This window comes from Tursiops truncatus, chromosome 2 (assembly GCF_011762595.2).
Source record: "Tursiops truncatus isolate mTurTru1 chromosome 2, mTurTru1.mat.Y, whole genome shotgun sequence".
Classification (NCBI taxonomy): Eukaryota; Metazoa; Chordata; class Mammalia; order Artiodactyla; family Delphinidae; genus Tursiops; species Tursiops truncatus.
In genome coordinates this window covers 136157276-136184804 of record NC_047035.1, presented here as the reverse complement: position 1 = coordinate 136184804, position 27529 = coordinate 136157276, and the positions used below count along the sequence as shown (strand labels likewise).

At 40.5% G+C, this 27529-nt stretch overlaps 1 long non-coding RNA gene across 1 annotated transcript in view; it reads left to right on the top strand.

Annotated features, from left to right (window-relative positions):
• LOC141277871 (uncharacterized) overlaps positions 1-27529 on the top strand; it is a 557108-nt gene that overhangs the window by 407474 nt on the left and 122105 nt on the right. The window contains exon 3 of the long non-coding RNA XR_012329740.1: positions 19254-19394. This is a non-coding gene — a long non-coding RNA (uncharacterized lncRNA). The remainder of the gene's footprint in view (positions 1-19253; positions 19395-27529) is intronic.

Sequence of the window (27529 nt, the reverse complement as noted above, 5' to 3'; positions counted from 1 at the left end):
TACGTGGGGCTCTCACCACCGTGGCCTCTCCCGCCACGGAGCACAGGCTCCGGGCGCGCAGGCCCAACGACCATGGCCCTCGGGCCCAGCCGCTCCGTGGCACGTGGGATCCTCCTGGACCAGGGCACGAACCCGTGTCCGCCGCATCGGCAGGTGGACTCCCAACCACTGCGCCACCAGGGAAGCCCACTGATTAATATTTTAAAACATTATGCCTCCGCACAATCTTTAGCAAGCTACTCCTGTGTTTGTGTTCCTGTACCCATCGTGCCAAGTATGTGTGTGAAAATCTAGTACACTAAATTGATACTTTTCTGACCCCAATTTTCAGGCATTCTTAACACAAGGTTACAGATATAGAGTATATATTTAGAATGTGTATTTGTGTGTGTGTATGTGTGTGTGTGTGTGTGTGTGGGTGTGTGTATATCTTTCATGCAAAGTATATGCGTACGAAGTATACGCACATGAGTATTTCAAAATCGGTTATCCTGACTCTAAATGTTCAGCTTTTTATTTATATCATTCATGGCCTTTAGAGAGGGTGTTTTTCTTGCTTCCTCAATCCCTGGAAGGCCTCTCCTGACACTTCGGCCTCTGACATGTCAGCCCCACATATTGAGCCCTCACGTGGGGAATTTAATTCCAGATTACTAATATCAGAGCATGCTAGCAATGTTCTTTGACCAGTCAGTGTCTTAATGCATCTTAGAATTAAAAGAGGTCACTTTCTGATTCTCTGGGCTTTTGCTATTAAACTCTCTTCCTTGCACTCCCCTCTCTCATTATATTACTTTCAAAAAATATGTGTCCATCACTAGATATTGCAATCCCCACCACTACCACCAACACACACACATGAGCACATTGGAAAACTGAGCTCCAAAATGGTCCATGGACTTGACCGAAGTCACATATACCATTACTGACTTGGGACTCAAACGTCTAAGCCTTCTGAAATCTCATCTGCCTTCTTCACATTGAATTATTTTGATCTCTAACTTCCGTTATTTCAGAAGAGCAAAATGCATGGCTTACTTCTCTATCCAATGGATTAAAATATTGAGTGAGGTATAGAACATATTGTACATTCTAACTGGAAAGGCTACCAGTGTGCTACTCCTTCAGGATGAAAAACTTAAAATCTGTCTCTGTCTTCATTCTCCTGTATTGTTCACTATGTCCCAGTGAGAAAATTTAAGAAGGGATCTTATTATGGCTTCTGAAGACCGCTTTTTAAGATTGAGCTATAATTTTCAAAAATATATTTTTACTATCTAAGTTTGATGAGTTCTGACTATATACCTTGTAACTGCTACCCAAACCAAGTTATAGAACATTTCCATCTTCCAGAATATTTCTTCATGACCATTTCCAGTCAGTCTCCATCCTAAACTCCAAAGAGGCAATTGCCTTCTGATGGTATATATTTTTTAGTGTCTAATTTATTTTGAATTTGCATAGTTTATTTCTTGAGATTTATCCAGAGTGTTGTACGTATCAGTAGTTTATTCATTTTGTTGCTGAGGAATATCTATTGCAGTAATGTGCCACGAAGTATATTGATGGTTATATTCAATTTGAGGTTATTGTAAATAAGTCTGCTTTAAACTTTCTTGCATAAGTCTTGTGTGGATACATGTTGTCATTTATTTTGGGTACATATAGGGGATTGGAATTGTTGTGGTATAAGCTCTAGGTATGCTAAATTTTTAAAAATTACCAAAGATTTTTCAAAGTGATTTCTACAAGCAGTGTATGAGCATTCTGGTTGCTTCAGTTCCTTTACAGCAATTGACATTATCATTTTTTTTTATGATAACTATTCCAGAATATGTTAATTATTTTTTTAATTTTAGTTTTAATTAGCATTGTCCTGAGGACTAATTGAGTGTCTTATCATAAGCTTATTGTCCATTCATACATTTTCTTTGTGATTTATCTAAGTCTTTTGCCCATTTTAAAAGCTGGATTGGGGGAGGAGCTTCAAGATGGCAGAAGAGTAAGGCGCGGAGATCACCTTCCTCCCCACAAATACATCAGAAATACATCTACATGTGGAACAACAACTACAGAACACCTACTGAACACTGGCAGAAGACCTCAGACCTCCCAAAAGGCAAGAAAGTCCCCACGTACCTGGGTAGGGCAAAAGAAAAAAGAAAAAACAGAGACAAAAGAATAGGGATGGGACCTGCACCAGTGGAAGGGAGCTAATGAAGGAGGAAAGGTTTCCACACCTTAGGAAGCCCCTTCGCGGGCGGAGACTGGGGGTGGCGGAGCGGGGAAGCTTCGGAGCCGCGGAGGAGTGCGCAGCAACAGGGGTACAAACAGGAGGGCAAAGCAGAGAGATTCCCGCACAGAGGATCGGTGCCTACCGGCACTCACCAGCCCGAGAGGCTTGTCTGCGCACCCGCCAGGGCGGGCGGGGCTGGGAGCTGAGGTTCGGGCTTCGGTTGGATCCCAGGGAGAGGACTGGCAGCGTGAACACAGCCTGCAGGGGGTTAGTGCACCACGGCTAGCCGGGAGGGGGTCCGGGAAAAGGTCTGGACCTGCCGAAGAGACAAGAGACTTTTTCTTGCCTCTGTGTTACCTGGTACAAGAGGAGAGGGGATTAAGAGCGTCGCTTAAGGACCACCAGAGACGGGCATGCAAGCCATGGCTATCAGCACGGACCCCAGAGACGGGCATGAGATGCTAAGGCTGCTGCTGCAGCCACCAAGAAGCCTGTGTGCAAGCACAGGTCACTATCCACACCTCCCCTCCCGGGAGCCTGTGCAGCCCGCCACTGCCAGGGTCCCGGGATCCAGGGACAACTTCCCCGGGAGAATGCATGGCGGGCCTCAGGCTGGTGCAACATTACGCCGGCCTCTGACTCCGCAGGCTTGCCCTGCATCCGTACCCCTCCCTCCCCCCGGCCTGAGTGAGCCAGAGCCCCCGAATCAGCTGCTACTTTAACCCCGTCCTGTCTGAGCGAGGAACAGATGCCCTCAGGCGACCTACACGCAGAGACGGGGCCAAATCCAAAGCTGAACCCCGGGAGCTGTGCGAACAAAGAAGAGAAAGGGAAATCTCTCCCAGCAGCCTCAGGAGCATAGGATTAAATCTCCACAGTCAACTTGATGTACCCTGCATCTGTGGAATACCTGAATAGACAACGAATCATCCCAAATTGAGAAAGTGGACTTTGGGAGCAACGATATGTATATGGTTTTTCCCTTTTTCTCTTTTTGTGAGTGTGTATGCGTATTCTTCTGTGTGTGATTTTGTCTGTATACCTTTGCTTTTACCATTTGTCCTAGGGTTCTGTCTGACCAAAAGACAACCCTCAGAATGGGAGAAAATATTTGCAAATGAAGCAACTGACAAAGGATTAATCTCCAAAATTTACAAGCAGCTCATGCAGCTCAATAACAAAAAAACAAACAACCCAATCCAGAAATGGGCAGAAAACCTAAATAGACATTTTTCCAAAGAAGATATACAGATTGCCAACAAACACATGAAAGAATGCTCAACATCATTAATCATTAGAGAAATGCAAATCAAAACTACAATGCGATATCATCTCACACCGGTCAGAATGGCCATCATCAAAAAATCTAGAAACAGGGCTTCCCTGGTGGCTCAGTGGCTAAGAGTCCGCCTGCCTATGCAAGGGACCACGGGTTCATGCCCCGGTCCGGGAAGATCCCACATGCCGCGGAGCAGCTGGGCCATGGCTGCTGAGCCATGGCTGCTGAGCCATGGCTGCTGAGCCTGCGCGTCCGGAGCCTGTCCTTCTAACGGGAGAGGCCACAACAGTGAGAGGCCCGCGTACCGCAAAAAAAAAAAAAAAAATCGACAAACAATAAATGCTGGAGAGGGTGTGGAGAAAAGGGAATCCTCATACACTGTTGCTGGGAATGTAAATTGATACAGCCACTATGGAGAACAGTATGGAGATTCCTTAAAAAACTAAAAATAGAACTACCATACGACCCAGCAATCCCACTACTGGGCATATATCTTGAGAAAACCATACTTCAAAAAGAGTCATGTACCACAATGTTCATTGCAGCTCTCTTTACAATAGCCAGGATATGGAAGCAACCTAACTGTCCATCATTGGATAAACGGATAAAGAAGATGTGGCACATATATACAGTGGAATTACACTCAGCCATAAAAAGAAATTGAGTTATTTGTATTGAGGTGGATGGGCCTAGAGTCTGACATACAGCGTGAAGTAAGTCAGAAAGAGAAAAACAAATACCGTATGCTAACACATATATATGGAATCTAAAAAAACAAAAAAAATGTTCGTGAAGAACCTAAGGGCAAGACAGGAATAAAGACGCAGACCTACTAGAGAATGTACTTGACGATACGGGGACGATACGGGGAGGGGGAAGGGTAAGCTGGGACAAAGTGAGAGAGTGGTAGTGTATATATGGACATATATACACTACCACATGTAAAATAGATAGCTAGTAGGAAGCAGTTGCACAGCACAGGGAGATCTGCTCGGTGCTTTGTGGCCAGCTAGAAGGGTGGGATAGGGAGGGTGGGAGGGAGGGAGGTGCAAGAGGGAAGAGATATGGGGATATATGTATATGTATAACGGATTCACTTTGTTATAAAGCAGAAACTAACACACCATTGTAAAGCAATTATACTCCAATAAAAATGTTAAAAAAATAAAATAAAAGCTGGATTGTTTGTATTTTTGTTATTAATGTTTTTAAATTCTTTATATATTCTGGATACCATTTTCTTGTCCGATATTACATATTGCAAACTTTCTTCTTATCTTTAATTTGCCAATTTATCTTTTTAACGATGCTTTTTGATAAGCATATGCCCTTCATTTTGATGAAGTCCCATCAATCATATTTTTCTTTTATGATGAATGATTTTTGTGCTCTGTTTAGGAAATTTTTGCCTTACCCAAATTTGTAAAGGTATTTCTCCATATTTTCTTCCATAAGCTCTATAGTTCTGACTTTTACAATTAGGTCTCTATATACCATCTCAAGTATTTTTGTGTGTGTCTCAGGAGTGAGTCTGAGATCAGGAATTACATTGTTTATGTGGACATCTATTGTTCTAGCACCATTTGTTGAAAAGAATATCCTTACTCCATTTGTTTAACTTGGCACCTGAATTCCTGCTCTTAAGCACTGGGAAAGGATATTGCCTGCCTGCCATGTTCCATGCATTTTCAGATTCACGTGAATGACTTCATGCATACTTCAAATATTATGGATCATATCACCCTGCCTTTGCGTGCTTAGTTTCTTCTACCACAACATCTTTTCTTTTCCTTTCTTCCTTTTTTTTTTTTAGTACTACCAAAAACACAGCCTAATAGTCTTAGAAACCTTCCTTGATTTTTCCTGTATGGTGTGGCTCAGTGCCTCTTTTGGGGTGTCATACAGCATCATGGATTTCTCTTTCAAAAAACTTGTCTTGCTGCATGCTAATTTTCTCTTTATTTGACTGTCTCCACAATAAGACAGTGATTTACTTGAAGACATGCTTATCTTTTTACCTCTGTATCCAAAGTACTTAACACAGTGACAGGGAAAAAAAAAGAAAGGAGCCATTCAAGTCATAGTTTAAATCAAATTTCTCTTGGATATTCCACAGAAGTAGTGAAATATCATAGGCTTTACAGCGAGATCATTTTGATTTCAAATCTCATTTCTGCCCCTCACTTGCCGTTTTAATTGGGACAAGTCATTTAATTGCCGAATCACAGTTTATTGTTCTGTAACATACAGATGTTTAGAAATACTTTCAGGATATTTATCGTATATGAAAAGAATGATGTCCAGAACCTAGTAGCTGCTAAATAAATGGGAGCTAACATATTATTCTTTTAGTATTAAAATGGCAAAGGAAAGGCTTCTGTCTGAGCTCTTCTACTTACCTCTTCCACTACCAAGGGACTTTTGACTTAACAGTTCCGTAGAAAATATTATGCTCTTATCTGTTCATTAACACAGAGTCACAATTTGGAGGCAGTATCCAAGATATAGTTTCAAAATGGAACCTGGTTTATAAATGTATTCTGTATCTATACAATCACACCAAAAAAATTGAAACCAAGCAGAAATCAAATCTTAGAATAATGATATTGCATCATTACAGAGTTTACCAAAGAAAAATGTATTCCAAATTGCAGAGCTGTAATTCTGTACAGATGTCCTGGGGACATAATACTAAGAAGACTGAAATGTATCCCTGGAACCCATGAGATGTGGTTAAGGCCCTAATTCACATGACTTCCAGAGAATGCACTTTAACCATTAGGTAGGTATTCTAGAAAGTCATATTCCTAGGTCTATTCTCGAGAACTTCTCCCTTCTACCACCCTCTTCCCAGGTTATGTCATTTACTCCCATCTGTCCCACTTAGAGGCACTTGAGAAGCCCACAGAATTGCAGTATTTTCTCTCTGAAATGCTTTTAAGTAACATTTTAAGGACACTATTTCCCAACATCACTCCCACTTATGGCGCCCTACAGCATGGAGTGTACAAATCACTTCCTCACACATTGGCTTTCGTGCATGCTAAATGCTTTTCTAAATTGACCTGATACCTATTAAACCTGAAGTGGACTTTTTAAGATCTGAAGAACATTTAATCAATGGGGTATTAGATTGAATAAATCATAGCTGAGATGAGTTCCTTAAATTGATACGATCTTTAATGAGCATTGCACTTGATTTAATAATCTATTTATTAAATACATTTAAAAATTGGTAAATTGAACACTTGCCATAGAGCAAGCAATTAGGGCTATTTTCATTCCGTGTTTATTTTCCTGAGTTGAGACAATGTTTGTTAAGTTTTAAACACATTGAGTAAATTCTCGTATCATTTTTTTTCAATAACTCTCTAAATATGAAATCTTAGTGTTGGTTACACCCACTCTCTGTTAAATTACAGAGAGTACTAACAAGCATAAAGGAAGATTTACTAATTCCACAATTACTAGTATTGAAATCTCTAGTGAGTTTATAAAATCTGCATAATAATAAATCTGGGTTAAGATTGGTTAAATCTCTTTAACCTCTATTAAATCCAGTGAGAAATGTGTTAAAGAGATCCTGTCATATTGAAGCAAACTTTAAAAGAATATCATATTTTTTCCCCAAATCTCATTAAACTGACAATGCGGTTTTTGGATTTCCTTTATTTCCTTTTAACTTACTGCTAGTTATTACTTACATATTTATGTGTAAAAAGTAGCTTTCTTGTTCCTAAAGCCCTTCTCCCTCTGGGCTGATTCAGTTTCCGAAGGCCTTATACAAGCTCTGGGAAATTGCAGTGCCTTCTCCCAGTTGCAGTGCATTCTTAGACAAATCTGAATGTTCCCAATTTGAGTTTCTGCCCTTTGTATCCAAATCCTTGATGAAAATGAACAATTCATCCCATTCTGATGTATAAATCTCTTATTCCAGTACATAAAGATAAAGGTCATAGACTACATAATGATTCCTTACTTGTGTTACTAATAACATCTTACATTGTTAACCCTGAAACTATTTTAAAAATCTAATTTACTTTTCTCTGTGGATGCCAGGCCAGATACTCAGCTTATATAACTCAGTGGGATAATTCATCTTCACTCATTTCTGGAAGGAGAAGCCAGCCTGATGCCAGTTTATTTTCCGTATTTGCCTGAATTATGAAACCAACCTATAGCCAATTCTAATCAATCCATGAATATTTATTAAGCTCCTACTAAGTGTTTTTTTTTTTTTCCTTGTACAAAAAACTCTATTTTCAAAGCACTGCAAGGTGATTAGGAAAATCCATTCAATTCAACAAATATTTCTTGAATACTTATTGAGCATGGCGTAATACCAGTTAAGTGATATAAAAATAAGGAAGATGTGAATACTTCTCCCTGAAACACTGTTATCTACTTTTGTGGAGCAGGGAGGTGAAAAGAGGCGTATGAAAAAAAATGCTGAGGATTTTATTTTCATGAAAATGTAGAACACATGACTTTGAGTAATGAAGAACACAGGGGAAATATGCTGAGGTCAGATTTTTATCTTATTTATTTTCCAACTGTACTGAGGTACAACTGACAAAATTGTAATACATTTAAAGTGTACAAAGTGATGATATTATATACATAATACTCTTTTACATTGTGAAAGATTACCACATAGAATTAATGTCAATTAACATATCCATCACTTCACATATTTGTCTTCTTTTTTTAAATAAATTTATTTATTTATTTTTGGCTGTGTTGGGTCTTCGTTGCTCCGTGCGGGCTTTTCTCTAGTTGTGGAGAGCGGGGGCTACTCTTCCTTGTGGTGTGCAGGCTTCTCATTGCGTTGCCTTCTCTTGAGGAGCACGGGCTCTAGGTGCCAGGCTTTGGTAGTTTTGGCACGCGGGCTCAGTAGTTGTGGCACACAGGCTTAGTTGCTTCACAACATGTGGGATCTTCCCGGACCAGGGCTTGAACCCGTGTTCCCTGCATTGGCAGGCGGATTCTTTACCACCGCGCCACCAGGGAAGCCCTGTCCTTTTTTTTTTCTTTTTGGTGAGAACGTTTAAGTTCTTTTCTCTTAGTGAATTTCAATTATACAACACAGTGCTATGGACTATAGTCTCCATGTTATACATTAGACCCTCAGAACTTATTAATCTTACAACTGAAGGTTTGTACCCTTTTACCAACCAAACTCTCCCTATTTTTCCCTGTCCCCAGCCCCTGGCAACCACTTTTCCACTCTATTTCTATGAATTTGACTTTTTTTTTAAATTCCACATATAAATAAGTCATGCCATGTAATATTTGTGTTTTTCTTTCCAGCTTATTTCACTTAGCATAATGCCCTCCAGGTTGATCTATGTCATCCCAAATACAAAATTTCCTTCTTTTTTGAGGCTGAATAATATTCCATTGTATATATACCACATTTTTCTTTATCAATTCATCCACTGTTGGATGCTTAGGTTGTCTCCATACTTTGGTATTGTGAGTAACGCTGCTGTGAACATGGGAGTACAGGTACCTTTTCAAGATGATTTCATTTTCTTTGGCTGTATACCCAGAAGTGGGATTGCTGGTGGTACTATTTTTAATTTCTTGAGCAACCTCCATACTGTTTTCCATAGTGCTGTTCCACTTTACATTCCCACCAACAGTGCACAAGTGTTTCCTTTTATCTGCATACGCATCAGCATTTGTTATTTCTAACCTCTTTGATAAGAGACATCCTAACAGATGTAAGGTGAGATCTCATTGTGGTTTTGATTTGCATTTCCCTGGTGAATAGAGTTGCTGAACACCTTTACAAGCACTTGTTGGCCATTTGTATATCTTCTTTGGAAAAATGTTTATTTAGGTCTTTTGCCGATTTTTAATTGGGTTATTTCTTTTTTTGCTATTGAGCTGTGTGAGGTCCTCGTATATTTTGGATATTAACCCCTTTTTGGATATGTGGTTTGCAAGTATTTTCTCCCATTCCATAGGTTTCCTTTTCATGTTGATGATGATTTCCTTTGCTGTGCAGAAGATTTTCAGTTTGGTGTAGTCCTGCTTGTTTACTTTTGCTTTTGTTCCTTTGGCTTTTGGTGTCAAATCCAAAAACTCATTGCCAAGACCAATGTCAATGAGCTTGCCTCCTGTGTTATCTTCTAGGAGTTTTATGATTTCAGGTCTTATGTTCAATTATTTAATCCATTTTGCTTTTTTTTTTTTTTTTTTAAGTGAATGGTGTTTCATTCTTTTGCATGTGACTATCCAGTTTTCCCAACACCATTTATTGAAGTGAATATCCTTTCCCCATCATCTTTGGCTTCTTAGTCCTATGCTAATTGCCATATATGTATGGGTATATTTCTATGCTCTCTGTTTCATTCAGTTGATCTATGTGTCTGCTTTTATGCCAATACCATACTGTTTTGATTACTGTAGAGAGAGAGAGAATTTAGCTAACAATTTGAAGAAGAGCTCTAAGCATGCATTTCATTTTTTTCCTTTAGCTCTTTATAACAATGAAAATTAAATTAATAAAGGAAGCATTCAGGTTACGGTATTTATCCAGAATTTAGGTGGAAACAGTTGGCAGGAGCCACCCACGAAGTGGAAGGGTGGTACTATTGGCCACAAAAGGTAGTTTGGAGATTCAATTTTGTGGGTAGATGATGTGTTCTGTTTTAAAGGTGCAGGGACAGTAAGATATTCCTGCTGAATGTGTCCAGTAGGCAATTGTAGACAGGAAACAGGAGCTCTGTGATTAATGAGGATTTGACTTGATTGAACATGGGGCTGGAAATGTAAATTTAGGAGTCATTAGCATAGCAGTGATGTTTAAAGCTATGAGAATGGATGAGCTCTCCTAGGGTGGGTATTAAAGGAACAGAAGGCAGAGAGAAGACTGGCTTCTGGAAGCCCCATTCTAAGGGCGGCGGTGAAGAGGAAGAGAATCAGTGATGGAAACAGAAAGAAAAACGAGTTTCAGGGCTGAAGGTTAGAGAAAGCCAGTGAAAGATATGGCCAAGGTCAAGCAGGAGCATCAGCTATGTCCTTTCACCTGAGCAAAGAAAGAGGGTAGACACAGAAAGGGCATGATTGATCAAGTAATAAATAAAAAGAACCATTGGAAGACTTTAGGAGAATAGTAAGGAATTGCCATGAAAGACTCTTTTGTGTATAAATATGTTATTCCATTTTGTTTCTGAGACCTCATGTGAGCTTTCCCTGGGGTCTTTTATATACACTTCAGTGGAAATACTTGTCATATAGGGGACTGGGGTGAGGTTCATACCCAGGGCTGCCACTTGCTGGCTTTGAAGTCCTTGAAGATGAAACATAACCTCTGTGAGCCTGTTTGTCATCAGTACGATAAGGTTATTAATACATGCTTCATACAGCTAGCTTGACAAATAAAATAATTAACATAAAGTACTACTTATGCCTGACATATGTGTAACTATATATAGTGCTATATGAGTATAGAGTTATGTACAGATATATAGCAACAAAATACTAATTGCCATTTTAACAATAAGCGAGTTTTTGAAGTAATTAGGAGAGTGGGGTGTTATCATGTCTTATCAGGGTGTTATCAGAGTCTTTGGAACAGCAATTGGGCCATAAACCTTACACTTTCCTTCAAAAAAAAAAAACCTAATTTAAAATTCATAGACAATTTAATTTAAGGCTTAAGGAAATACCCAGATAAGTGTTCTGGAGTGTGTTTTATTAGAAAGTGCAAATTCTTGTATTTTTACAGTAGTAAAAAATTGCAAACAATGGAGATATTGCATCAATGGGGGATTAGTTAAATACATATAATATATCCATAAAATGGACCACTATGCCATGGAAAGAGTTTTAGAAATCAGTTTACAGGACTAGGTACATGATTCTGTTTAGGAGATGGTTTGATAGATATTACTTCTACATCTCTCTCCCTCCTTCCCTCCCTCCCTCCTTTCCTTCTTTCCAAAAGGAAAGTGTGTTATATTTATAAGCAAATAAATAAAAAGAGATATTTCATTTTTACTGAGGACATACCTCATAGACCTTTGAACACCTCCTACACCAGGAAAAAAAATACCTCAAATATAGGTGACGCCACAGCCCTGCATGATTGTTGCACAAAGCAAAAGGTGTGTCCCCAAAGAAATGCAGAGGTGAAAGTTTCCTCCAAGTCCATGTCTGGTTGGGGAATGTGGCAGATTGCATTTTCCAAAGATTTCTGTATCAATATATCCCCTCCCACATGCTCTTATTACAATGTGACCTTGACACTCCTCCATTGTGAGGTGGGTTCTGTGTTGCTTCCTCTTGAACCTTGGTGGAACTGTGACTATGATGGAAGTGATGCTATATAACTTTTGAAGTTGAATTACAAAAAGAATACGGCTTCTACCTCATCCTCCTGGAACACTCACCCTTGGAACCCAGCCACCATGCTGTGAAGAAAAGACCCTAGGGAAAGCCCACGTGAGGTCCTAGCCAACAGCAGCCAGCAACGGGTAACATGTCGGTAAATGAGCCTTCACAAGATTCCAGCCCCTGGCCTCTGGGCCACCCCAGCTGATACTGGGTAGATCAGAGTTGAGCTATGCCTGCTGATCCTGACCCAAATGGCAGGTTTTTGAGCAAAGCAAATGCTGTTATTTTTAGTTACTAAATTTTAGGACCATTTGCTATGTAGCAATAGGCAACGGGAATAGAGAGTGAAATGTGATTCTTGATGGATCATTGGTGAGGACTTCTGCAAACAAGAAGCTATAACTTTAGGACATATTTTAAGAGAATCTTGTTTTAGAGAAGCCTCTTTCTCTTATCTTTTCTTCTATATTTTATAATCGTGAAGATATACATTTATGTAACTGAGAAGGAAGAAATGCTCATTTCCTGGCTAACCACAATGTACTAGGTGTTTTGCTCCACACTTCATATATATAATCTTATTTAATTTTCACAGCAGATTTATGAGGTACGTACTATTATCCCTCAGTGTACAGATAAAGAAAAAGAGGATCAAAAGGATTAAACAACTTGCCTGAGGACACATAGCCAGTAAGGGCAGGGCCCATAGGTTAACCCAGGTCCTCTGATTGCTAAGACTGTGTTCTCCCTGCTCTGTCCAGCTGCCTCCCATCAGAAAATGTGCTATATATTCAGCCTCCACGTCCAGTCTGCTGACTTCATACTTTCAAATGTTCTATTAGTCAATAGAACTTCTTTATATAGTCTTAAACTACAAGAGCCTTCAAGATGAGATGACAAGAGGTTGTCTAATCAATAGAGCATATGTTCCCAGGATTGGTGGGGATACATTATAAGAGGGCAATGCAAGATCTGCAGAAAACCATGACTGAACAAGATTTAAGAATATTCCAGGAAGAGCTGCAGTAGAGGGAAAGTCAAACAGCCAGGACAGATCATGGCAAGGGGTTCAATAGAGTGTATGGTGTGATTGGTTTGGAGGTCTAGTGGAGATGGGAGGACCAAGGAGTAGGCAGCACTTGCTTCTCCATAAATTTATGTGCAAAATTATGTATGTATGTATGCACTTATATGCATCTATCATCTATCTACCTATATATCTGTCTATCTATCTATCTATCTATCCATCCATCCATTCACCCACACACGTACACATGTTAGATTGAAGCCAACCATTAAGGCCTCAGGTGTAACTTTCAAAATGTTTGTCGAGGAAGGGCTTAAGAACAGTGATCTGGTAGCTAATGGGGTGAGAGATTGTGCTCAGAGCCCTCCTCACATATTAAACACAGTGTTTTTATTTTATTCAAAGTATATGTTTATATGGATGACTTGGAAGGCTGAAACCGTGAATCCCTAGGGTGTTGTATATGCCATAGATCCAGTGAAACCTCAAGTCAGAACTGCTCGAGAACATAACTCCACTGATGATTTTGATGTTTCAATTCCTTAAAAGTGGAATGTTTCAGAATTTTTCTCATGTTCTTGCCTATTTCACACAGGAGGAGATGAGGTTCTCAGAAAAAGTGTAATGGCTCCTATGGGATCCTCTCCCCGAAACTGTCCCTTACGCTCATCATGTAATCCATCTGGGAGAAGCAAGAATTCTGTGCACCTTTGTGCAGGTTCTTCCATACCTAGAGCTCCCGGACAAGGACGTGGGGAGACCAACCTACCTTTTACTGCACTCATGGTGTACCTTGGCCCAAGGCTGTGTCTCCTAGAGAAAAAAAGACCTTACATATATTGTATGTGGGATAATGACAGGTCTTGGAAAAATAGAGAATGACACCAGTGTAAAAGGAATTGTAGTATTTATGTCCACATGTAAGAGATGTACATTGAAACTTGCAGTAGGTTTGCAAATGATTGTGAAGGCTAGATGGAATTTGTCCTGTCACTATGAGTCTATTGCTCTCATGGTTTGACTTTATGAAAGATCTAGTTCCATACATTGTCTTTAAGGACTGTTGATTTGTATATACTCAGCTGCATAATGCCCCCTGAAAGATCTAGAAGTAGGGTTATTGATCCTCAGCAAAGGGTTCCCCTGCTCTCTCATATTTTCCGGTTCCCTTGCAGTTAGATAGGACCATGTGACAAATTCTGGCCAATGGCAAGTGAGAGGAAATGGTGTGTATAATTTTGGGAAAAGCAAAGAACAAGCAAGAGCCTCTAGCCATATCTTTTCCTGCAGGGACAAAGTGTTTTTTGTGCCAGTTGTTGAGTGACCAAGTATCCTACTTTGTCTGGAACCGAGGGATTTCCTGGGATATGGAGCTTACAGTGTTAAACTGGGAAAGTCCCAGGGAAACTGGGAGAAATTAATCACCCTAAAAATAGCACCATTACAAAATGGTAGAGCCTCCACCCAAGGTGGTTATGGAGAGTCTATGTAGCCAGAACCCCTGTGACTCACACGGGTCATGGTGCATGAGGGAGAATGGGTTTTTGTTGTGATAAGCCACTGAGACTGTGAGGTTGTGTTTTTTAATACAACGTAGCATAACTTGTTTACCCTGAGTAGTAAACACAATACTCCCAACGAATGAACTCATCTCCTGCCTTCTGCATCATTTCTTGAGAAGTCCTACTATGTACACTCACCATATAAATATCTCCATCATCAAAGCTGTATACCCTCAGAGGACGTTAGGTCCCTCCTTTTCCATAAATTTTAGATACCAAGTCTTTTTATTCTGTTTCTGCCAGGTCTCTCAAGCCTGCCTGCCTCTCTTCAACCCCACCACTGCCCTCAGGGCTCTGGCCCACATGAATCCTCACCCTTATCCTACAATAGGCTCCTAACTGAGGTCCCCACCTATTGCCCCTTCCTACTCCAGTTAATTCTACACAACATTTCCAGGTTAATGTTCCTAATCCTTTCACTCTTGTGTTCAGATTCTCCCACTGGCAACCAGTTGAAAATGCATTAAGCCAACTATGCCTTAAATTGCAAGCCCAGCCTTATTCCCCATCACTATCTTTCATCTAGAGGTGTAGTGTTTAGCCAAATATGACTATTAGTGCTTTTTCAAACATCCTTCTGGTAGATTGATTGCAAAAATAACCCAATCCTATCTCTGAATCTTTGTCCCTTGTAATCTGACTTTGCAGCTCTTTCCTTAAATCTGGGCTTTCCTATGACATGCTTGGCTCAATAGAATGTAAGGGAAGTGGTGGTGTGACAGTTCTGAGCCTAGACTTCATGGGGCCTTGCACGCTTCTGCTCTCTCCCTGGCTCCTGTGCCTTTGTCATGAAATCTTGATCTGGGCTCGCCTGTTGTAGGATGAGACCCATGGAGCAGAGCCAAGTCAGACCAGCTGTTCCAGCGAAGGTCTTACAACTTGGATGGGTAACAGAGCCCATCCAAGACCTGCCAGGACACCAGCTGACCTGCAGTTGACCGCAGGTGAATGCATGAGCCTATGGAGCCAGCTGGGATCTGAAGAATTTCCCAGTCAGCCTGTGGTCTGGTGCGATTATTATTTTAAGCCTATTATTATTATTATTAAACTTATTATCATATTGAGTTTTGAGGTAGTTAGTTAGGTAGCAATAGCTAACTTATACAATGTCTCAAGATTTTTTTTTCTTTTTCTGTGCTTGTGTTTCTGATATCCTCCTGCCTAGGCTTGTTGTATGATTTTGCATGTGAAGATAGCCTGACTCTGTGGCTTTGCCCTGAGAGCAGAGCCATTCTGCTTCAACTTGTTTGGTTTTTCCACCCTTACTTTTTCTCATCTTTAAGATCCTGAGAAGGTTGGATTTAGGTGAACCCACCTTGCCTGTTCATTCCTATTCAGTGATACTCAGCTGCAAAGATAAGCAAAAGCTCTTCAAGCATTATATTGGCAAGAATACTGAGAAAGAGTATTCATTCTCATAGGATTTCTTTTAAAAAGACATAGCCTGGGGACTTCCCTGGTAGTGCAGTGGTTAAGAATCCACCTGCCAATGCAGGGGACATGGGTTCGAGCCCTGGTCTGGGAAGATCCCACATACTGTGGAGCAACTAAGCCCGTGTGCCACAACTACTGAGCCTGTGCTCTGGAGCCCACGAGCCGCAGGTACTGAGCCCGCGTGCCACAGCTACTGAAGCCCATGCACATAGAGCCTGTGCTCCACAACAAGAGAAGCCACTGCAATGAGAAGCCCGCGCACTGCAACAAAGAGTAGCCCCCACTTACCGCATCTAGAGAAAGCCCACACAAAACAACGAAGACTCAACGCAGCCAAAAATGAATAAGTAAATAAAATTAAAAAACAAACAAACAAACCATAGCTTGAAGGTTAGAAGTAGTCAAACTATGTGTTACATGTATGAATGTGTAAGGATAATTGTGTCCTTTTGCTGAGCAAACATTCATTATAAATGGAATAAACAGAGACATGGGTAGAAAAGTCAACAGTCTTTCTTGAGAATAGAAGGAATTCTTTTTTCTAAAGGTCTTCCCAGCCTATATCTCATCAAGTACAGCTTGTAAAGACATCAAGTAGCATCATGTTTCAGAAAAAGTGTCTGCAGAAAGCAGAGGAGTTATTTGGAATGTGATTTCAATCACAGAAGAATCTGGAAACCATGAGATCCTCAGGTTTTTTTCTTTATTCTCTACAACATCCATAAGACATTTTCTCAGCATAGAACTCCTTGATGAATTTTGCAGTCGCCAGGCTGGAAGCTTCTCTTCAGGTTTGAGCATCAAGCTGTGACTTTGTCTCTGGAACCATCCCTGATAGTGGCAGAACTACCGCAGAGCTACCGCAGTGGCTCCACCAAAACTTTGCTTATTGATGCTCCCAGGTCAGAAAACAGTCCCTGGTTGGGTTGGTTGGAAGCACTGATGAGCTGAAGCTGAGCAGCGTCACAAGCTAGAGGAGGATTGGAATGATCTTGAGATGCAGAGAAAAGCATTGCTTTGAATTGTTCTGAGCCAAAACTATATTTAAAGGTCTGTGCCCCTAAACATTGTCCTCTGGGACAAAGCAATGAGGTCTGTAGACAAGCTTCTGGAAATTAAACTTATCCAACTCCCCATTTGGTGTAAGGATTTGCTTTGCCTGCTGATCTTATGACCCTTAATGCTCCATTTCCTCTGACCTCCTTATGAAGTACATTTCAGAACTTGCAATGTATCGTTCTCTTTTAATTTGTGATTTTTTTCTCTAGTGACTTAATATTTTGTGGGTATTGTAAACAGTGCTGCGATGAACAGTGGGGTGCATGTATCCTTTAGAACCATGTTTTTCTCTGAGTATATGCCCAGGAGTGTGTTTGCTGGGTCATATCGTAATTCTATCTTCAGTTTTTTTTTTTAATTTTATTTATTATTTTTATTTATTTATTTTTGGCTGCGTTGGGTCTTCATTGCTGCTCACGGGCTTTCTCTAGTTGCGGCGAGCGGGGGCTGCTCTTCGTTGCGGTGCACGGGCTTCTCATTGCTGTGGCTTCTCTAGCTGCAGAGCACTGGCTCTAGACGCACGGGCTTCAGGAGTTGTGGCTCGCGGGCTCTAGAGCACAGGCTCAGTAGCTGTGGTGCACGGGCTTAGTTGCTCCACGGCATGTGGGATCTTCCCGGACCAGGGCTCCAACCCGTTTCCCCTGCATTGGTAGGTTGATTCTTAACCACTGCGACACCAGGGAAGCCCTATCTTCAGTTTTTTAAGGAACTTCCATACTGTTCCCCATAGTGCCTGTATCAAGTTACATTCCCACCAACAGTGTAGGAGGTTTCCCTTTTCTTTACACCCTCTCCAGCATTTATTGTTTGTAGATTTTTTGATGATGGCTATTCTGACTGGTGTGAGGTGATATCTCATTGTAGTTTTTTGTTTTGTTTTGTTGCGCTTCGCGGGCCTCTCACTGTTGTGGCCTCTCCCGCTGCGGAGCACAGGCTCCGGACGCGCAGGCTCAGCGGCCATGGCTCACGGGCCCAGCCGCTCTGCAGCATGTGGGATCTTCCCGGACCGGGGCACGAACCCGTGTCCCCTGCATCGGCAGGCGGACTGTCAACCACTGCGCCACCAGGGAAGCCTTCATTGTAGTTTTGATTTAAATTCCTCTAATAATTAGCGATGCTGAACGTCTTTTCAGGTGCCTCTTGGCCTTCTGTATGTCTTCAGGGGGAAGGGTGGGGGAGGGATAGATTGGGAGTGGGATTGACATGTACACACTGCTATATTTTAAATAGAAAACAAACAAGGACCTACTGTAAAAGATAAATAAAACATTTTGTGAGTGTGGTTACATAAAATTAAAGAATTTAAAAAATATTTATCTTTGTATTAGCAGTACAAAAAGAAGTATAGACATTTACTTCATCATTTCTGTGGTATCCCTACTAAAACACTTAGCTTGAGTCTAGTCATGGCAAAAGATCTAGAAACACCGAAGCAAAGGACACTCTTTAAATGGGGAGTAAACGTACTATTGCATGATCCTGGATTAGATCCTAAATACCAAGGAAAACAAAAATAGTTATAAGAACAGTACTGGGACATTTGACAGAATTAGAATATGGGTTATAGATTAGGTAATAGTAATAGGCAACGTGAATTTTTCTGATTTTGGTCATTGTACTGTGGCTATATAAGAAAGCATTCTTTTTCTAGGGAAATACCAAAGTATTTACAGTAAACAAGCAAACATCTTTAATTTACCCTCAAATGGTTTAGGTGAAACAATTTATGTGTGTATTCTTATGGACAGGGTAAAATTAAATTCCTAGTACAGATTTAAGCTTTAATAACTTTAAGGAGTGATAAATGGAATATTTATAAATGGAATATTTCCTTCCATATCAATAAACAAAGGATGTCATAGTCACCAATGATTGCAGCCCCCCAGCGTGAGCTGGTGAACCCTGAGGAAACTCAGGGCTGAAAAGAATACCTGCCATCTAGCAGCCATCAGACTGCAGCCACGCCCTGCAGTGAGCCCTGAGGAAACTCAGGATGTGAAAACACAGGCCCCAGATAGCTAAGGTGCATATCAAAGGAATGATTTCAGTGAGCCCAGACTCTTGCATCTTCCCATACATAGAAAAGCACTATATTCCTTAACTTGAGATACCTGATTTTCTTTAATTAACAATAATCTTTTGATGTTCCCAATGACCTGTCCTTTGTTGCAAAACTCCTCTATATCCTGGCTCTGCTTCCTCAGAGCAGTTTCTCAGTTATCTGAAACGGTGTCTCTGGGCTGCAGCCCTCATTTTGCCCCAAATAAAACTTAACTCTCAACTCTTACGTTGTGCTTTTTTTTTTTTAAGTCAACAGTTATGGCGACCACAAATAAGGGACCCAGAGTGGACTTCTCTCCTTCACCTGAACTCTACAAGGAACTGGAGCCTTGGTACCAGCAGAAGCCCCTTGCACTCATCCACCTCCTCGGAGAGTCCAGACGAATTTGGGTAAGTCTCTCCGGGTTCTTGGATCTCCCATGTTGGTTGATGATCCTGAGATTTATTTGGCGGTGTAGCAGGTACCTGCCTCCTCCCAGCTGAAAGATACTGGAAGGGACCCCGGTTGAAAGATGCCGGGGAAATACACACCCCGCTGAAAGATACTGGCGGGGGCCTGGTTTTTAGGATACCAGGATTTGCTCAGCTGCAGGAGACTGAGTGGCCTGTGCTGAGTGGTTAGGTAAGAGGCTGATCTGATGCTTTTCTTCAATTCGGCTGCCGTAATAAAATTTGTCGCTATAAAAGTGAAGGTATTACATGAGAGCGTTGCTCCGAAGAAAAGGGACAAGACCCTCCTCCTGACTGGTCACGGCTTTCTCAGACGACTGAGAAATTTACAGGAGTGGCGGAGAAAGAGTCCTCATACCGTACAGTGGTCCCATAGGGAAGCCCACTCATTAATTAAAACACTTGCTGGTCCAGCTGTCGCGGATAAGAACTGGCCATTCAGCAATCCGAGCACCGTGGTGGTCTTAGACTACCGAAGGGAGAAACTGAGTCACATAAGAGGGCTGAAACGACTCTGGGGTGACACCTAGAGGAGTGAAGCTCACAGACAGCACACTGGCCACCACACAATTTCACTAGTAAATTTTATCCCTGACAATTCAACTTAGAATGAGAGATAGAATCTCTCAAACACAGAAAGGAGGGGCATCAGAAAACCAACCTCCAGCTAACACCCCAGCCAGGTTCATGTACAACACGTACAGAGCCCATACTTACAAGTACCCAGTTAATGGGGGAAATTATACTAAAAGAGAACTCAACCTAAATGGCCAAATTGGAGTTCTTCGATATTCCAAAAATTGCTATTTTTGCACGCACAGTTAGCAGAAAAAAAAAAAAAGCTGGCTTGATAAAAATATCTTTTCAGAATTCTGACTTTAAACAAAGGCCTTTTAGGGGAAACTTGCATTCCTCTTCCTGTGTTGTTGAGATGTAAATGTTCTACCTGATCTTCTTAGGATGTGTGTGCATGTGTTTTGAAAACTTGGCCTCTGCTGTGCTATTTCTTGAGAGTAAACTCTCTGGATTTTATTTAGGCGACATCCTCCCCACACGCTTATGGGGAGGTCTCTTGGCGTTTTATTGGTTTGAATCACTATTAATATGTAGTTTATTAATGGCCGAATGATGGATCCTTTTAAATTGGAGAAACTAACAAATTGACTCGAGAGTGCTCTTATAAACAGCTGTTTTATTGGTACCTATAAAACAAAAATCAAACTAAAGATGGAAGAAAGGATAGGTATATCTAATGGTTAACCTAAGAACTTCTTTAGTGTAAAACAAGAAAAACTGGATTAGGAAGCTTCATTTGTGGTCTTTGCTTCCCCTCAATGTGTCTTACAGATGCTAATAAAGCATTAGAACAATTAGCTTTAACAGGAAAAATCCTGTAAGGAAAGTCTAGATACTATTTCCAACAAGGTAGAACTTTTAAAGGAATTATCTCAAATGAATAAAGAAATCTTTAGATGGTTATTTAAAATGGGATAAATAAAATGGACATTTATGTGATTAAAAGACAAGGTTTTAATATTTCTATACTACCTAAGGTTAAATGGTCCAAAAGGGACCCCCTACTGGTCCCCAACATTAAAAGCCAAACAAGTCTGTTCTATTTGCCCTAGTTTTAAAATATACATTTAAGGGGCTAGAAAAAAATTTACACTGAGATACCTGACCAACAATTATTTGGGGCAACAATTAGGCCAAAGGGCCTGAGTTCCTCAGCTCAACCCCACTCTGGGGATCCCAGAGCCTTTTATATAAAAATAGATAAAAGAAGAATACACAAACAAATTTGATACATGGAAATCAGCATCTTTTACTAATTAAAAATATCAATAAAATTAAAAGTCAAACATAAAACGTAGTGACAATAATAATTTCTGAAAAAAAAGTTTCACTAACAACTTTATTTAGCACAGCAACTATTTCCACTTTTGCATATTACCATCTATTTCTGATCTGCGTAGTTATATTTAATTTTATGAAAATTATAAAACAGCATATTCTTTTGTATAATGCTTTTAAATTACCACTACATTGATAATACTCTGGTTTCCTATATCGTCTTAATCATTATATTTTTAAATGTCTACCTAACTATCCTATTCAATGATGTAATACCTACTTAGCTGCTCTCCTATATTTGGACATTTGAATAGCTTTTAATAGCTTATAAATAATTAACAGTGAATGATTTATAAATGCTGTATTTGGAGACTTTCAAGATGGCAGAGGAGTAAGATGTGGAGATCACCTTCCTCCCCACAAATAGATCAGAAATACATCTACATGTGGAACAACTCCTACAGAACACCTACTGAATGCTGGCAGAAGACCTCAGACTTCCCAAAAGGCGAGAAACTCCCCCATGTACCTGGGTAGGGCAAAAGAAAAAAGAAAAAAAAGACACAAAAGAATAGGGATGGGACCTGCCCCTCTGGGAGGGAGCTGTGAAGGAGGAAAGGTTTCCACACACTAGGAAATACCTTCACTGGTGGAAACAGGGGTTGGGCAGGGGGGAAGCTTCAGAGCCACGGAGGAGAGCACAGCAACAGGGGTGCAGAGGGCAAAGTGGAAAGATTCCCACACAGAGGATCGGTGCCGACCAGCGCTCACCAGCCCAAGAGGCTTGTCTGCTCACCCGCTGGGGCAGTTGGGGGCTGAGAGCTGAGGCTCCGGTGTTGGAGGTCAGACCCCAGGGAGAGGACTGGGGTTGGCTGCGCGAACACAGCCTGAAGGGGGCTAGTGCACCAGAGCTAGCCAGGAGGGAGTCTGGGAAAAACTCTGCACCTGCCTAAGAGGCAAGGAACCATTGTTTTGGGATGCACAAGGAGAGGAGATTCAGAAAACCTCCTAAACGAGCTTCAGAGACAGGCACGAGCTGCGGCTATCAGCACAGACACCAGAGATGGGTATGAGACGCTCAGGCTGCTGCTGCCGCCACCAAGAAACCTGTGTCCAAGAACAGGTCACTATCCACACCTCCCCTCCCAGGACCCTGTGCAGCCCACCACTGCCAGGGTCCTGTGATCGAGGGACAACGTCCCCAGGAGAACACACGGCACACCTCAGGCTGCAGCAATGTCACGTTGGCCTCTTTCGCTGCAGGCTCACCCTGCATTCCATCCCAGCGACCTGAGTGAGCCCCTTAATCAGTGCTCCTTTAACCCACTCCTATCTGGGCGAAGAACAGACACCAGAGGGCGACATACATGCAGAGGCATGGCCAAATCTAAAGCTAAACCCCAGGAGCTGTGCAAAGGAAGAAGAGAAAGGGAAATTTCTTCATGCAGCATCAGGAGCAGCGGATTAAATATCCACAATCAACTTGATGTACCCCTCATCTGTGGAATACCTGAATAGACAACGAATCATCCCAAAATTCAGGTGGTGGACTTTGGGAACAACTGTAGACTTGGGGTTTGCTGTATGGGACTGACTAGTTTCTGATTTTTATGTTTATCTTAGTGTAGTTTTTAGCACTTGTTATCATTGGATTTGTTTATTGGTTTGGTTGCTCTCTTCTTTTTTTAAATTACTTTTATAATTTTTTCATTTTAATAATTAAACAAAATTTATTTTAATAACTTTATATTATTTTATTTTACATTATATATATAATTTCTTTCTTTTTTTCCTCACTTTTCTACTGAGCCGTGTGACTGACAGGGTCTTGGTGCTCTGGCCAGGTGTCAGGCCAGAGCCTCTGAGGTTGCAGAGCTGAGTTCAGGACATTGAACAACCAGAGACCTCCCGGCCCCACATAATAGCAATAGGAGAGAGCTCTCCCAGAGATCTCTGTCTCAATGCTAAGACCCAGCTTCACTCAATGACCAGCAAGTTCCAGTGCTGGACATGCCATGCCAAACAATTAGCAAGACAGGAACACAGCCCCACCCATTAGCAGAGAGGCTACCTAAAATCATACTAAGTTCACAGACACCCCAAAACACACCACCAGACGTGGTCCTGTCCGCCAGAAAGACAAGATCCAGCCTCATCAACTAGAACACAGGCACCAGCCCCCTCCATCAGTAAGCCTACACAAGCCACTGAAGCAGACTTACCCACTGGGGGAAGACACCAAAAACAATGGGAACTACAAACCTACAGCCTGCGAAAAGGAGACCCCAAACACAGTAAGTTAAGCAAAATGAGAAGACAGAGAAATTTGCAGCAGATGAAGGAGCAAAGTAAAAACCCAGCAGAACAAACAAATGAAGGGGAAATAGAGGGTCTACCATAAAAAGAATTCAGAGTAATGATAGTAAAGATGATCCAAAATCTTGGAAATACAATGGAGAAAATACAAGAAACATTTAACAAGGACCCAGAAGAACTAAAGAGCAAATAAACAATGATGAACAACACAGTACATGAAATTAAAAATTCTCTAGAATGAATCAGTAGCCGAATAACTGAGGCAGAAGAATGGATAAGTGACCTGGAAGATAAAACAGTGGAAATAACTGCCACAGAGCAGAATAAAGAAAAAAGAATGAAAAGAATTGAGGACAGTCTCAGAGACCTCAGAGACAACATTAAACGCACCAACATTCGAATTATACGGGTCCCAGAAGAAGAAGAGAAAGAGACAGGTACTGAGAAAATATTTGAAGAGATTATAGTTGAAAATGTCTGTAATATGGAAAAGGAAAAGGTCAATCTACTCCAGGAAGCTCAGAGAGTCCCATACAGGATAAATCCAAGGAGAAACATGAAAGACACATATTAATCAAACTATCAAAAATTAAATACAAAGAAAAACTATTAAAAGCATCAAGGAAAGAGCATCAAATAACATACAAGGGAATCCCCATAGGGTTAACAGCTGATGTTTCAGCAGAAACTCTGCAAGCCAGAAGGGAGTGGAGGACATATTTAAAGTGATGAAAGGGAAAAACCTACAACCAAGATTACTCTACCCAGCAAGGATCTCATTTAGACTTGATGGAGAAATTAAAACCTTTACAGACAAGCAAAAGCTGAGAGAATTCAGCACAACCAAACAAACTTTACAACAAATGCTAAAGGAACTTCTCTAGGCAGGAAACACAAGAGAAGGAAAGGACCTACAATAACAAACCCAAAACAATTAAGAAAATGGTCATAGGAACATACATATTGATAATTACCTTAAATGTAAATGGATTAAATGCTCCAACCAAAAGACATAGACTGGCTGAATGGAAACAAAAACAAGACCCATATATATGCTGTCTACAAAAGACCCACTTCAGACCTAGGAACACAAACAAACTGAAAGTGAGTGGATGGACAAAGATATTGCATGGAAATGGAAATCAAAAGACAGCTGGAGTAGCAATTCTCATATCAGACAAAATAGACTTTAAAATAAAGACTATTGCAAGAGACAAAGAAGGACACTACATAATGATCAAGGGCTCAATCCAAGAAGAAGATATAACACTGGTAAATATTTATGCATCCAAAATAGGAGCACCCCAATACATAAGGCAAATGCTAACAGCAATAAAAGGGGAAATCGACAGTGACACAGTAATAGTAGGGGACTTTAACACCCCACTATCACCAATGGACAGATCATCCAAAATGAAAATAAACAAAGGAAAACAAGCTTTAAATCAAACATTAAACAAGATGGACTTAATTGATATTTATACAACATTCCATCCAAAAATAACAGAATACACTTTCTTCTCAAGTGCTCATGGAACATTCTCCAGGAAAGATCATACCTTAGGTCACAAATCAAGCTTTGGTAAATTTAAGAAACGTGAAATTGTATCAAGTATCTTTTCTAACCACAAGGTTATGAGACTAGATATAAATTACAGGAAAATATCTGTAAAAAATATAAACACATGGAGGCTAAACAATACACTACTTAATAACCAAGAGATCACTGAAGAAATCAAAGAGGAAATCAAAAAATACCTAGAAACAAATGACAATGAAAACACAACGACCCAAAACATGGGATGTAGCAAAAGCAGTTCTAAGAGGGAAGTTTATAGCAATACAATCCTACCTCAAGAAACAAGAAAAATCTCAAATAAACAACTTAACCTTACACCTAAAGCATTTAGAGAAAGAACAAAAAAACCCAAAGTTAGCAGAAGGAAAGAAATCGTAAAGATCAGATCAGAAATAAATGAAAAAGAAATGAAGGAAACAATAGCAAAGATCAATAAAACTAGAAGCTGGTTCTTTGAGAAGATAAACAAAATTGATAAACCATTAGCCAGACTCATAAGAAAAAAAGGGAGAAGACTCAAATCAACAGAAATAGAAATGAAAACACAGAAGTAACAAGTGACACTGCAGAAATACAAGGGATCATGTGAGATTACTACAAGCAACTATATTCCAGTAAAATGGACAATCTGGAAGAAATGGATAAATTCTTAGAAAACCACAACTTTCCAAGACTGAACCAGGAAGAAACAGAAAATATGAACAGACCAATCACAAGCACTGAAATCGAAACTGATTAAAAATCAGTTGGAAGTTTAAAAATCTTCCAACAAACAAAAGCCCAGGACCAGATGGCTTCACAGGTGAATTCTATCGAACAGTTAGAGAAGAACTACCACCCATCCTTTTCAAACTCTTCGAAAATATGGCACAGGAAGGAACACTCCCTAAGTCATTCTACAAGGCCACCATCACCCTGAAACCAAAACCAGACAAAGATGTCCCAAAGAAAGAAAACCACAGGCCAATATCCCTGATGTGTTCACCACACAAAAATCCTCAACAAAATACTAGCAAACAGAATCCAAGGGCACATTAAATGGATCATATGCCATGTTGAAGTGGGGTTTATCCCAGGAATTCAAGGATTCTTCAATGTACGCAGATTAATCAATGTGATACACCATATTAACAAACTGAAGGATAAAAACATATGATAGGGCTTCCCTGGTGGCGCAGTGGTTGAGAGTCCGCCTGCCGATGCAGGGAACATGGGTTCGTGCCCTGGTCTGGGAAGATCCCACATGCCACAGAGCAGCTAGGCCCATGAGCCATGGCCACTGAGCCTGCACGTCCAGAGCCTGTGCTCTGCAACGGGAGAGGCCACAACAGTGAGAGGCCCGCGTACCACACACACACACACACACACACACACACACACACAAAATATATATATGATAATCTCAATAGATGCAGAAAAAGGTTTCAACAAAATTCAACACCCATTTATGATTAAAACCCTCCAGAAAGTAGGCATAGAGGGAACTTATCTGAACATAATAAAGGCCATATATGACAACCCCACAGCCAACATCGTTCTCAACGGTGAAAAAGTGAAACCATTTCCATTAAGAATAGGAAAAAGACAAGGTTGCCCATTCTCACTGCTATTATTCAACATAGTTTTGGAAGTTTTAGCCACAGCAGTCAGAGAATAAAAAGAAATAAAAAGAATCCCAATTGGAAAAGAAGAAGTAAAACTCACTGTTTGCACATGACATGATACTATACATAGAGAATCCTAAAGATGCTACCAGGAAACTACTAAGCTAATCAATGAATTTGGTAAAGCAGCAGGATACAAAATTAATGCACAGAAATCTCTTGCATTCCTATACACTAGTGATGAAAAATCTGAAAGAGAAATTAAGGAAATACTCCCATTTACCATTACAACAAAAAGAATAAAATATCTAGGAATAAACCTACCTAAGGAGACAAAAGACCTGTATGCAGAAAATTATAAGACACTGATGAAAGAAATTAAAGGTGATACAAACAGATGGAGAGATATACCATGTTCTTGGATTGGAAGAATCAACATAGTGAAAATGATTCTACTACCCAAAGCAATCTACAGATTCAATGCAGTCACTGTCAAACTACCAGTGACATTTTTCATAGAACTAGAACAAAAAGTTTCACAATTTGTATGGAAACAAAAAAGACCCCCAAAAGCAAAGCTATCTTGAGAAAGAAATATGGAGCTGGAGGATTAGGCTCCCTGACTTCAGACTAGACTACAAAGCTACCGTAATAAAGACATTATGGTACTGGCACAAAAACAGAAGTATAGATCAATGGAACAGGATAGAAAGCCCAGAGAT